Raw genomic sequence first — 13,880 nt, forward strand, 5'->3', positions numbered from 1 at the left:
CAATCTGTATTACAGTCACTGACCAGAACAGAAAAGTAATACATACAAACAGCAGTTCACAAAATAAACAAAAAAATTATAGTATAACAGAAGTTAATTAACACCACAAATAGAAAACTAGATTAAATCAAATTATATTAAACTCCTAATGAGCTCCTGACAAACCTTATTGGCTATCAAGCAGAACTTAGCCATATTATAAGTTACTGCATCATTCTGGTCAGCCAGAAAGTAACTAAGATTTTAAAAATTAGTATGTCCCAGATAGCAGCTTATAAAAGGTGTTCTATATTTGTAGTGTGATAAAACTGGCAATAAAGAAGTACATGCGACGTGGTTTCAGTAGCACCCAACTTACACTAACAAAGACACACATTATAAGGGATTTTTGATATCTGAATCTGATCAAAGATCATAATAAAGTTATTCATTCATTCATTCTCCTTACATGCTGTGCAGTCTGAGAGAGACATAGTTTAGTGATGCAACACATGGTTTGCGTGTCAGAATTCCCAGGCTCAGTCTCTAGTATCTCCAGGTATAAAGATCTCAATTGTTAGGGTTGGGAAAGATGTCTGCTTGTAATCCTGGAGAGACACTAGCTGACTAATGAAGCATGAGTGCTTTGAGGGACTTCAGGGGTGCAGTGGGAGCTCTCATGCAGCTCCCCCTTTCTCTTTGTGCATCTTTCTGCAAGATCCATTAGATTTCTTAGTGGTGTTTGCATTCCAGAAGGGCTCTGCAAGATTGGAAACATGCCACTGACACTCAGCAATGTTTTGGATCATCCAGTTCCCTTCCAGAGCATGAAAAGCACTCAGAAGTGTAGTGGTTCTTGTGTGACAGCATGCGTGCATGGGGAAAGGGGGAGTTGCACGAGAATTCATTCATTTGATTTCTATACTGCCCTTCCAAAAATGGCTCAGGGCGGTTTACACAGAGAAATAACAAATAAATAGGATGGCTCCCTGTCCACAAAGGGCTCACAATCTAAAAGAAATGATTAAGATAGACAACAGCAACAGTCACTGGAGGTACTGTGCTGGGGGTGGATAGGGCCAGTTACTCTCCCCCTGCTAAATAAAGAGAATCACCATGTTAAAAGATGCCTCTTTGCCCAGTTAGCAGGGGTAGAATGCCTGTTGCACCCCTACAGTCCCACAGAAGTCCTACAGAACAGTCAGTCAGAATAGACGGTTCAGAATAGACAGCATTCGTCAAAATAGACAGTTGTGGCCCAGTTGCCTGATTCAGTGTGAGGTACTTCCATATGTTCATGGTATGTTACCAGGGAGCAGTGACAAATATGTGTATTTGATCTTTAATAAAGCAAAATCAGTAGGTGTGAAATCATTTGACAATGTTCCAAAAGTGTAACTCTGTCATTTACTACAAAAGTCATGCCTGTCATAAATGAAAGTTAAAATAACTACTGCCTCTCCATTCAAGAGCATTTCAGATGTGAATGATAATGACAGAGTGCCAAACTGTCATGCATTCACTTCCTGCTCCCTCCAGTCTGTAACACTTTCTAAGGTTTTGAAGTCTTGAATTGTAGTTACCACAATAATCTTAACAGTTAAAATAAATTCCTTCAAAACATTATAGAATTCAATGGACTAGCTGATTTTAGTTTATTGGTATCTAAAATTTGTTGTTTGGTACTGTGTATATCAGGGCTACTCAACTTCGGACCTCCTGCATATGCTGGCCTATAACTCCCATCATCCTTGACTATTGGCCAATGTGACTGGGGATGCTGAGAGCTATTGTCCAAAAACAGCTGGAGAGCTGCACTTGGGTATCCACCACCTTGGTGAATATTTCATAACTCTTTCATTGGAAAACCATATTTTATGGTACCCCTAAGAATATTTGGGCATAGGTATTACTGGGTTTTAAGATTAATATGCTTTTTAAAAGTCTGAGTCCTGAGAGCTGGTCTAGGGAGAAGAGCTGGTGTTGTGGTAGGAAGCATGAATTGTCCCCTTTGCTAAGCAGGGTCCGTCCTGGTTGCATTTGAATGGGAGACTACATGTGAGCTCTGTATATTGCCCTTCGGGGATGGGGCTGCTCTGGGAAGAGCATCTAGGTTCCAAGTTCCCTTCTGGCATTTCCAAGATAGGGCTGCAAGAGATTCCTGCCTGCAACCTTGGAGAAGCTGCTCCCAGCCAGTCTATGTAGACAATACTGATCTAGATGGAGCAATGGCCTGACTCTGTAGAAGGCAGCTTCCTATGTTCCTATTTTGTCATATTTATATTTTATTAATAATTGCATTATGAAGAATGAAAAATAAACCACTATCAACGTTGACATCTGTCTTACAAATGTAAATGTACTTGATTCACCTAAGCACTGATTGTAATAACGTTTATTAAGTTTTCCCCCCTAAAAGCACATCCTGAATTCTTCCTAATTATAAATGCAATGAAATTTGGCAGCTCTTGATGATTTTAGCATAGTGAAATGTCATAGACTACGCTGGCCATACTTTGGATTTTATCTTTCCTTTACCAGAGTCATTTGTTCTGCTCATAATCACTTTAACAAAAACAGAATAATTTTGCTTCAGAAGCTGTCTTGCAAGGAGAGCATATTTGATAAATGCTATTAAATGATTTTAACATTCAATGGTATGCAAATGATGCTCCCCTCATCTTGAGTCCTTGTCTAATAGGCCAGTGCAGAGAAAAAAAACCTTGCTGAATGTCAGATAGATTGAAAAAGGTATGACAATGAAATTTAGGAAATCAAAATATGTGCTATTTAGATTAAAATGTTCATGATGAGCCAGACTGCTGTGTCTGATAAGTGTACAATAAATAGTTGACCAAAATAGGAACCAATATAACATTAATAGCTAAAATGATAACAAGTTGGAAACATATCACATTAAACAGTTTGGCATTCCATTAAACTTCTTCTTTGAGATTTAGTGGAAATCATGTGCATTTTGATATTCTAGGATATTGCTGTGGGCGCAGACTGATATCACTGTGGCATTTAAAAACCTAAGCATATAAATTAGAAACAAAAAGAAATATACATTCTCATGTTTGCCTTAACAACAAATAGAGTGCATTTATGTGTGTCCAAACCACTTCTACTGCAGAATATATATTTTCATCCAAAGCAAAGAAACACTGTTCTTGAGAACATAACCTGTGCAAAACCAGAAAGAATATGTTGTAGCACTGTCATGAAACCAATGGTTAACCCAAAATCATAGGAAGTCCCCAACTTACAAATGGATTGTATTCTAAAAAGTCATTTATAAGTTGGATGTTCATAATTCAGAGTGCATATACAGTAGTTCCCAAAAGTAACAACTTGTTCATAAGTTTGTAAGTTGGGTACTTCCTTAATACAATATGTTATGGAGCTTTGTTTATATGTATGGGTGTTTGTAACTCGGAGAGCAGTTTACTTATTTATTTATTTATTTGATTTTTATACCGCCCTTCCAAAATGGCTCAGGGTGGTTTACAATTAAAAACAAAAGCATTAAAATCAGTTAACAATTAAAAGAAAAATTATAAAACAGTATAAAACAACAATTAAGTAAAACATCATAAAACAGTAATTAAACAATCACAACCATCAAAAAACCCTGAAAAACAGGTTACAACATTAAAACCAATTTAAAAACCAATTTAAAAACTATTTAAAAACCTCGGAAGGCCAGGCCAAGGGCTTTCTTGAAGACCAGTAAAGAATTCAAATTGCGTATTTCTGCCGGGAGTGCATTCTACAGCCCAGGAGCAGCTACAGAGAAGGCCTGCCTCTGAGTTACCACCAGACAAACTGGTGGTAACTGGAGGCGGACCTCCTCAGATGACCTTAATCTATGGTGGGGATCATGCAGAAAAAGGTGCTCTATAAGAAAATTCGGACCTAAGCTGTTCATGGCTTTAAAGCTAATGACCAGCACTTTGTATTTTGACCATTTTGATATGTTTATCAGCAGCCAGTGTAACTGTTTCAAAACAGGCATAATATGGTCTCTCCGGGTTACCCCAGAGACCAATCTGGCTGCCGCATTCTGAATTAACTGAAGTTTCTGAACTATGTACAAAGGGATCCCCATGTAGCGCACATTGCAATAGTCAAGCCTGGAGGTTACCAGCGGATGCACCACTGTTTTTAAGGTCATCCTCTTCAAGGAATGGGCGCAGCTGTCGAATCAACCGCTGCTGATAGAAAGCACTCCAGACCATGGCCTCCACCAGAGATACCAGGGTGAGGCCTGGGTCCAGGAGTACTCCCAAGCTGTGCACCTGCTCCTTCTGGGGGAGAGTAACCCTATCCAGCACAGGAAGATCTAACTCACTTCTCAAATTCTGAGCCCCCACAATGAGCACCTCCGTCTTGCTTGGATTCAGCTTCAATCAGTTATCCCTCATCCAGCCCATTATTGCCTGTAGGCAGGTATTTAGAGAATTAGTGCCATTTCCTGAAGATGAAAAGGAGAAGTAGATTTGGGTGTTATCAGCATACTGATAATACCCAGTACCAAACCTCCTGATGACCTCACCCAGCAGTTTAATGTAGATATTGAAAAGCATTGGTGACAGAATGGAGCCCTGAGGAATATAACAGCTCCCGTTTTGAGGAGCAACTGTCACCAAACTCCACCATCTGGAATCTACCTGAGAGATAGGAGCAGAAGCACTGCAAAGCAGTGCCTCTTATCCCCAACTCCCCCAGACGATCCAGAAGGATACCATGGTCGATGGTATCAAACGCCGCTGAGAGATCCAGAAGAACCAGCAGAGTCACACTCCCTCTGTCGATTCCCTGGTAAAGGTCATCCATCAGGCCGACCAAGGCTGTCTCAACCCCATAGCCAACTCTAAAGCCAGTTTGAAATGGGTCTAGATAATCAGTTTCCTCCAAGACTGCCTGGAGCTGGTCTGCCACCACCCTGTCGATCACCTTGCCCAACCAGGGGAGATTGGATATTGGCCTGTAACTATCCATCGCTAAGGGGTCCAGGGAAGGCTTCTTTAAGAGTGGTCTAACCATTAACTCCTTCAGACAGGGGGGCACCCTACCTTCCCTCAGCAATGCATTTATGATATTAACTAGGCCACCTCCCACAATCTCCCTGCTAGATAGAAGCAGCCAAGTTGGGCAAGGATCCAGAGAACAAGTGGTAGGCCGCTTTGCCCCAAGCAGCTTGTCCACATCCTCAGGAGTCACAGATTGAAACTGATCCAATCTAATACTGCAAGACGGATCGCTGGACACCTCCTCCATAGACCTTGCAGAAATAGTGGAGTCCAAGTTGGCCCGAATACAGGAGATCTTGTTAGCAAAGAACCCATTAAAAGCATCACAGCAGAATGACCCCGGGGACTGATTTGAAGTAGAAGGAGCAGAGACGAAACTCTTCACAACCCGGGATAGCCCTGCTGAGCATGAACCTGTAGCCACAATGCGTGCATACCAAAATCTCTTTTTCGCTGCATGCACCGCTACCACATAAGTAATGGTCACATGCTGCATCCTGTAAGATTCTAACTGAGTTATCCTCTACTTGCGCTCTAGTCGCCTACCCAACTGTTTCAGTCCCCTCAACTCCGCAGTATACCAAGGGGCCATTCTTGAAGCAGGTCGGAAGGGATGCTTAGGAGCAATCATGTCTACTGTCCTGATGAGTTCCCTGTTCTAGGTTCCCACCAGGGCATCGACAGAATCACCGGCTACACCAACATCAAAATCCTCCAAGGCCTTTTGAGATCCTACTGCGTCCAGCAGCCTTTTTGGATGGACCATCCTAATAGGTCCACCTCCCCTGCAGGGGTGGATTGTGGCTGTGAAACCAACCATAACTAGGTAGTGGTCCATCCATGACAATGGGGAAATGACAGGATCCCCCACCCACGGAACTCTCCCCTGATCTGAACAAAAGATTGTATCAAGTACATGTTCTGGCAACATGAGTTGGTTCAGAAACTAATTGGGATAGGCCCATAGTTGTCATGGCCGCTATGAACTCCTGAGCCGCACCAGATAAGCCAGCCCCAAAGTGGATATTGAAGTCCCCCAGCACTAAAAATCTAAGAGACTCCAACCCCAACTCCGTGACCAGCTCCGTCAGCTCAGTTAGGGAGTCAGTTGGGCAGCGGGGTGAACGGTACACCAACAGAATCCCCAATCTATCCCTAGTTTCCAGCCTCAAAAATATGCACTCAATATAAGCCTACTGTCTCACAGGGGCCCTGGTAAGGGAAATGGTATTCTTACAGAGCACAGCCACTCCCTTCCCCTGCCCACTTCCCCTGGCCTGTTCCACAATAGAGTGGGAGAAGCTGAGCCCACACTGGACGACTCGCCTCCCCCAACCAGGTCTCAGTTATACATGCCAGGTCAGCTCCCTCATCCACGATCAAATTGTGAACAATGTCGGTCTTATTCTGAACTGACCTAGGATTGCAGAGGAGCAAGGCCAGACTCTGTGTGTCATGCCCTCGGTCTCAGATAGTGAGGAGGAAGGGGATACTGACAGCCCTCCAGCCAACACAGAGGTAACTGGGGGGCAGAGTCAGGCTGTCAGTTCTCATGAAATAGCCAAAGCAGGTCCGGCTGCTGTTCCAGAACAAACACCGCAATCTGAGGCAGCAGAGTCAGGGACTGAGGAATCAGGTAATGAGTTAAACAGGCAAGCCCCGATGACTCCGCAACAGAGGAGAGTCACAAGATGGCACCAACAGCTGGAAACCGTCAGGAGAAGTAGGCTGCTTTTTCAGAAAGCTGATAAGCCCTGAATCCCTGCCAGCTGAGAGTTATCAGCTCAGACTATAAATCACGTTTGCAGCCTGCATTCAGGTGCTGGAAGACAACACACGTCTTTTGTGAAGCATTTACCAGCCCCTAACCTGAGCCAGAGAGATTCCTAGCTGTGTTAGCCTCTGCGACCCAGACTGGTTTCTGACTGGAACACTGTCTCTTGCTGTGCCCTGCTCTGCTTCCGGCTCTGAAGACTCAACAATTTTTCTGCTTTGTCCCTTTCTGGACAGACTCCCACACCAGGTGGCTTGGTTGCTGACACTGTGGGTCATTGGAGTTGCTCCCCGAGGCCTGAGAAGTGATAGAGCAGTTGGAAGTGGAAACAGTTACTAAATTACTGATTTCCCTTCCCCTGTAACGGCCAGCTGCTCTGCCAGCACCAATTCTTCTATTCCCCACCACTACAGTAATAGCTGCCCCAGAACTGCTAGGCACACTCCCAGAACCATCCCACTCAAGAGAGCCCAAACACATATCTGCAAAGAGGCCTGGCACAAACCAACCCCTCAGCCCCAGCCTCAAAGGCCACGAGGGACCTTGAGCCAAACAGCCTGGCCCTCACCTTCGTTATCCCCTGAAGTGGCTCCCCCAAAGTAGCAACCCCCTTTTGTGTCGCTGCTTCAGTGGCAACCCCACTGGTGGTGGGCTCACTGCCACAGGCAGCGTTCCTATAAAGTCCAAAGCTGAGCAGGTGACCCGAGGAACTGCTGAGTCACTCAGGAGCTGGTCCCAATCCTGTCCACACTTCCCACAGATGTTAACCTGAGGCTGCAGCCCCACAGGGGAAGCAGAAGCAGGCAGGCCACAGCAGAAGGAACCCCAGCACCCACCTGCTCTCTCACCCCAGGCAGCACTGGGTGGGAAGCGGATGGACTCTGCCACTTCCTCTCTGCTGGGCTTCTAGCAGAAACTGTAATGCAGTTTCAGAAAAACATCCCTGAAATTGGTTCATAAGTGGTTACAATAGTCTAAATCAATGGTTCCCAAACTGGGAGCCTTCAGATGTTGCTGAACTACAACTCCCATCAGACCCAGTTACAATTGGTGGAGATTATGAGAGCTGTAGTTCAGCAAAATCTGGAGGCTCCCAGTTTGGGAAACACTGTTCTAAATCTTATAGACTGTTAACAAATTCAGAGAATTGTCGCTTGTCTGTCTATCTATCTATCTATCTATCGTAATTATATACTTCCTTATATGTGCTTCTCTAGGTGGTGTACACAATTTAAAACACAACAAATATAAAACAGTAGTGTTTTAAAAAATAACAGAATAAACAGTTAAAACAATCTCATAAGATTAAAAACAAATTAAACAGTTTAAAATTAATTTCAGTTGAAATCCTGCGAACACAGGTGCACCTTGAGGATCTTCCTAAGAGCAAACAGAGAAGGAGATACTCTTATTTTGACAGAAAGCATATTCTAAAACCCTGGGGCAACCATAACTGGACCTCTCCAGATTATCTTAATAGGGGACAGGGTTCATGACAGAGAAGATGCTCTCTTAATTACCCTGGACCCAAGCCATTGAGGGCTTTATAGGTAACCAGGACTTTGTACTTCATTCAGAAACATATCGTAATGCACACGCCACTGTGTGTGCACTGGGAATTAAAATGCATGAGATTTGAAATTTGAGGTCGGAAATGGATTATAACTGGGAGTAGTTGAAGGCAGAAACTCATCTTTTTCCACAAGTCTAAGTTTGAGTCCATATTCTCCTGGAACAGAATATACATAGTCTTTCTCTTGGGATTTCTTTAAAGCTCTGGCATAACTGGTAGCTGCGTCTTGAAGAAGTGGTCTAACAGCTGCCTGCATCATTCAAAAGACAAAGGTCCCAAAAAAGGCTTATCTTGACACAATACCATGCAGGCTAATATTTTAAGAGACTGGTTTAAAATGGCCCAGATTTATATATATTTTTCCCACTGGAAATGGAGAATTGTAGCCTTTTCCAACTTCCAATAAACATATAGGTTGAAGGACAAAGCCTTGCAGATTAACTCTTGATGCTTAATTCTGCAGTGAAGACAGTATTGGGTAGTAGGAAGCTATCCTATGAAGCATTTGTGGAAGTTCGTTATGAAAGCTGACATTTTCAGATCAGCTCTAAACTTGTTCCGGATAGCTGAGAACAGTTCAGAATTCAAACTAAATAGATATTGTTAACTAGATACAGCACTCTGTTTTCCAGAGGAGCCCAAACATTAGTATGCTTGAACTAGGGATGTGCTTGAAATGGATTTTGCATTTCGTTTTGGACTCGAAACAAAATGCAAATGGCTGAGACGTTTCATCGAAACAGAGGTGAGAACTGGTTGTTTCAGTGGAACAAAACCCAGAACATTTTGAGTGTTTTGGCTGTAGGGAATAATGAGGAAACCTATGTTTGGGGGGAAAGGTTAAACATTTGGGGAAAGGTTAAACATTTGTTAAAAATCACCTGCTTGCCTATTTCTTTTGTGGATTGGGTTGTAGGTAGCACCGATCATGTCCTACCATCCAAACCACTTTGGTGTCCCTAGGAGCTACCCATGGGGAACAACTGAGTGATTCAAGTTTTCCCATTGTTCCCTATGGCCAGAATAAGCCATACTTACAAAGTGCATAAAAAATTTTCATTGCAATGTGCAATGCATTTTGTAGCCCTGCCTTGAAAAACACTGAAGATTAGAAGCACACAGTAAAAGAGAATCTGTCCCTCCCAAAACAGAACACCAAACATTTTTCTAAACACAGTCAAAAAATGGCTAAAAAAGAATCACTGACCCAGACTCTACTGCCAGCCACAGTGCTTGTGGTAACCGTGTGTGTGTGTGTTGCTCTCTGACACACAATTATGAATCCTTACTTCCTAGCATTGCAACAGCTGCCCCAGCAGCACCCTTAGCAGCAAGCATAGCCATAAGCTCAACTAGAGCAACTCCAGCCACATTTTAACTGAGTACACCTTCCAATGCAGATTGCAGAGCAGACTACCAGAGCACTGAGTGAATTAGTCTCAAGGCCACACATGGAGCTCATTACAGCAGTCACCAAGAAATATTACAGAGAAAGAGAGAGAGATGCCACTGTCTATTTCTTGCCACAACACTATCTCACATTCAAAACAAACCACAACTCAAGGCAGGGAGGCACCCAAGTTCTGCCTTTGTCAATCTGAGAGCTAGCAGCCAACACAATCGCCTCTTCCTCCACTGCTACTAACCTGACCAGGGAGGAGCTCCCCATTAATTCTGGCTCAGCTGCCAGTGGCCACCACTGTACTGAAGGATCACACTCCTCTTGAAAGGTGAGCCTGCCCTCAGCCACAACCATGGAGGTGACTCAGGGAGCAGGCCCTCTTGCTGTCACCTACCACCACCAGCATCATCCTCCCTCTGACTGCCACTCTGCTCCTGCCTCTGCCTTGCACTGTCCTGGACACCTTGGGACACCTAACTCTAAAGTGGGTGGATGGGCAGAAGAAATGCCTTTAAGGCAGTTATTTTTAAAAGGGGTGTGGGGTCAGGGGTGGTCTATTTATGCTGTGTTACATACAGTACTATCTATACAGTTCTATCTGGTGCACATAGAAGCTAGAAAAATTTAACACACACACACCCATAAAGAAGCAGGCTTTATTTGGGTTGATTTTTTTTTTTTTTTAGGGGAGCAAGCAACCATGGGGTAAGTCGCAAGGAAGGGATAGGAGATTACTGTGGCCTGTCTTCTAACCCACTCCTCCTGTCCTACAGTTTTACCTAGTATCCAATCCCTTCCCCAAATTAGGCCCGGTGGCGGCAGAGGCTTAGCTTCCAGCATCTTCTGCTGAAGTCTGGCCAGGTGCTGCTCTTGGAGTTACTCAGACTATGCAGACAATGGGACTCAACAGCTGGGGGCGGGTAGGGCAGGTGGGGACCCATCCACCCAAAAAAGAAAAATCTTGGAGGGGAAAAAAGCAACACCCAAATCACAGGGAAACAGAGAACCTGGCAGACTGGGCACCAGGCAGAACACACAGCCAATCAATCAATCAAATACCTGTCTGCACAGCACCCCAGTTATTAAAGCCACTTGGGGCTTACTACAACAACAAGAAAAAACCCAGAGGAGAGGAAAAAATCCATAGCAGCACCCAGTCGAAAACAGTGGGGCTGCTGGTACAATTAAAAAAGAAAAATTAAAAAAAAAGAAAAGCAAAAAAGCAGTTGGTTTGCATTGCATAAAGCAGTGATTCTCAACCTTGGGTCACCAGATGTTACTGGACTTCAGCTCCCATAATCCCCAGCCCCAATGGCCTTTGGGTGGGGATTATGGGAATTAAAGTCCAACAACATCTGGGGACCCAAGATTGAGAACCCATGGCATAAAGGAAAAGGGAGAGGGGGGTGGCTAGCATGTACTCTGTCTCTCTCTTCACTGGACCAGGCAGGCCCAGACCGCCACCACCAGTCTGCTCTCTGCTGCTGCCATCTCTGATGTTTCCTCCTCTCCTGATGTTTCCTTTTCAAGAGAGGCACACTATAAGGGCTCCCTCTGCCTCCCAGTGCCTTTAAGCACATTTTGAAACTCTTTTCTTTGGCCTCCTATCAGTTGCACATGACAACATTTGATTTCTATGATAACAAGCTACCCAAGAATCAAGGAGATCACAAGCCAATCAGAAGCGAGTGCCAGAAAACCAACCAGCAAGGGGAAAACAAGCCTATAAAATGGCGCTCAAAAAGTTTCAACTCAAAACCGAGTTTTCATTTTCACTCTTTTGTTTTGAATATATACATTCAGATAAGGTCTGCAATATTAAATTGCAGCCCTTCTTGGCAAGCAGTTCCTTCTCATTGCCCCCCTAAAGTGTTGCTCACAGAAGGTGGAGTTTTGGCTCAAATGCCTTGTAATATGCAATTATACATTCCTCCCCTTAAGCACTATGATTGGAAGGGAGATGAACCAATTGCAGCATTCTTTGGTCTGGGGCATTAAAGCAGACATCAGTCAACATAACAGCTCTGTGTACACCATTAGTGTTTTCTATATATGGTGCATCAGTAGATGAAATGAAAAACAAGTCTTGTAAGCAACAGATGTAAACAATAGAGAAAAGCATGAGAACAGCTATACAGTCTTTGGATGAAGTTTGATACAGTTTGATACAATATGAGAAATAGCATATTGAGCAATGTTGTTATTAGCAATTTTGCATCAAAAACACAATGCAAAATGATACCAATAGGGACTTACTGATTCAGCTAGAATTGTTCCAATTCTATGTACAGCCTTAGATGTGTTAATATGATTGAAATGATCCAACTGCTTAGATATCTGAACAGAATACCCAACCTTGTGGTAACTCTTCTCCGTCTTGTGGTTTGTCCAGTATTTCTAGGTTTAAAATTATTTGTCTTACACAACTTGTTTGTACATTTTCTTAAATAATATACAGAGGATTTGACCTTCTAAAGTATCTTCTCTTTTGTTGGGTGGAAATATTTATGTGCAGTAAATTGTTCTCCCATTGCGTACACAGTATTTCTATGAGATACGTTTAACTTCCCTGAAAACCAACTGGCATATTGGTAAATACAAACCACTGGTATTCTCAGTATATAGTGGGATCTTTTTGTTCTAAATTAGGAAAGTTACCTGTAAAGTATTCTTATATTTTTGTTATATCAAGATATTTTTGTTATATCAGGATTTGTCATATTTTTTTAAAAAATGATAATAGAAAACATGGATTGAGATATAGGTATATCCAGTCTTTATTGACAGGTCTTTGTTCCTACTTCCAAATAGGTGGAATTGACATACTTTCCGTCCTTGAATGTCTGTGTTAGTAGAATAGAGTGGAGAAGACTATGACAAAAGCAATTGCTAGTGAGTGATTTTCCTTTTCATCCATAAAATACCAAGTGTCAAATGCTTTAGCAGTCAGTACCTCATTGAGTGCTGAGAAAGCATTTCACAGGGCCCAGTGGCCTGCTCCCTTTCTGTCACTTTATAAAAGTTTGGCTTTGCTGACAACTTTATTGGATGAGTCAAGGCAGAGTCCATCAGTGATGGCAGTTGCACTGAATTCTCCTCCTTTCTTCTTAGTAGAGTGTTTTCAGGAGAAGGTCTGTCTTTGCCATATCTATCTCCCTTCAAACAAAACAAAACAAAAAACAATTTTAATGGTTCCTGAAGATATGTGCTGTAATCAAATGTCTCAAACATATATCTCTAGAAACTCTGAGAATAGCTTTTTTTTTTTAAAGAAGCCAAATATCAGGAAGATTGAGTAGCCTTCTCCTTAAAAAAACAAAAATTCTCTCACTCTCTCACTCTCTCTTTCTCTCTCTTGCTCTATCTATCTTATATAATAATAATAATCAACCTCCAAAACTTCTACTAAAGAAGAAGGAAAGAAACTGCCATCATGGATGTACTCTGCCTTGAGTCATTCAGTAAAGTTGCCTGCAAAGCCAAACTTTTAATCAAAGACTAAGTTCTGAGCTCCAGTAGTCATGCAGATATCCTTCATCTTTCCTTAAGTGATCCGGACCAATCCATCACACTATAGTACTCCATGCTCTAGATGATTCTGTAATTTCTCCTGGAAACTGAAACTAGCTTAACACTGAAATATGTGCATATCACAATTTTCCTCTTTAAAAAACCGGTGCTGAGCAGACTTGTTTAAGCATAAAAATAAATATTAATGGAAAGTCATTAAACTAAAGTTCATTAAGCTAAATACTCGGAGCATCTCAAAGTGCACAGCCCAAGACCCTGATGAATGGTCTCAATTGCCTATCTCTTTCATAGGCAAGATTAAAATAATAAAATGAAGGCCGTGATTAGGCTCTTGCATATCTTTGACTTAAACTGCCTGCTAAAATATTTATCTCCTTCAGTAAAATGTTCTGACACTTTGTGAAACTTACAAGAGAGATCAGGGGGAAAGTATTAAAAGTTTTGGAAGAAGACTTTTAAAACATGAACTGTATTGATTTATTTCATTATTATTTTGGTAGTTTATATTGTAGCTGTAGCTTGCTTGAGCCTTCCAGTCCAATATAAATATCATTCTGTCTAAGCATGGAGAAAGAGATGTGGCTT

General features: G+C 42.5%; 1 protein-coding gene across 2 annotated transcripts in view; it reads left to right on the forward strand.

Moving 5' to 3' along the window:
* TRHDE (thyrotropin releasing hormone degrading enzyme) overlaps positions 1-13,880 on the forward strand; it is a 416,582-nt gene that overhangs the window by 198,112 nt on the left and 204,590 nt on the right. The gene's annotated exons all lie outside the window — the stretch shown is intronic.

This window comes from Hemicordylus capensis, chromosome 5, assembly GCF_027244095.1.
Source record: "Hemicordylus capensis ecotype Gifberg chromosome 5, rHemCap1.1.pri, whole genome shotgun sequence".
NCBI classification, from domain to species: Eukaryota; Metazoa; Chordata; class Lepidosauria; order Squamata; family Cordylidae; genus Hemicordylus; species Hemicordylus capensis.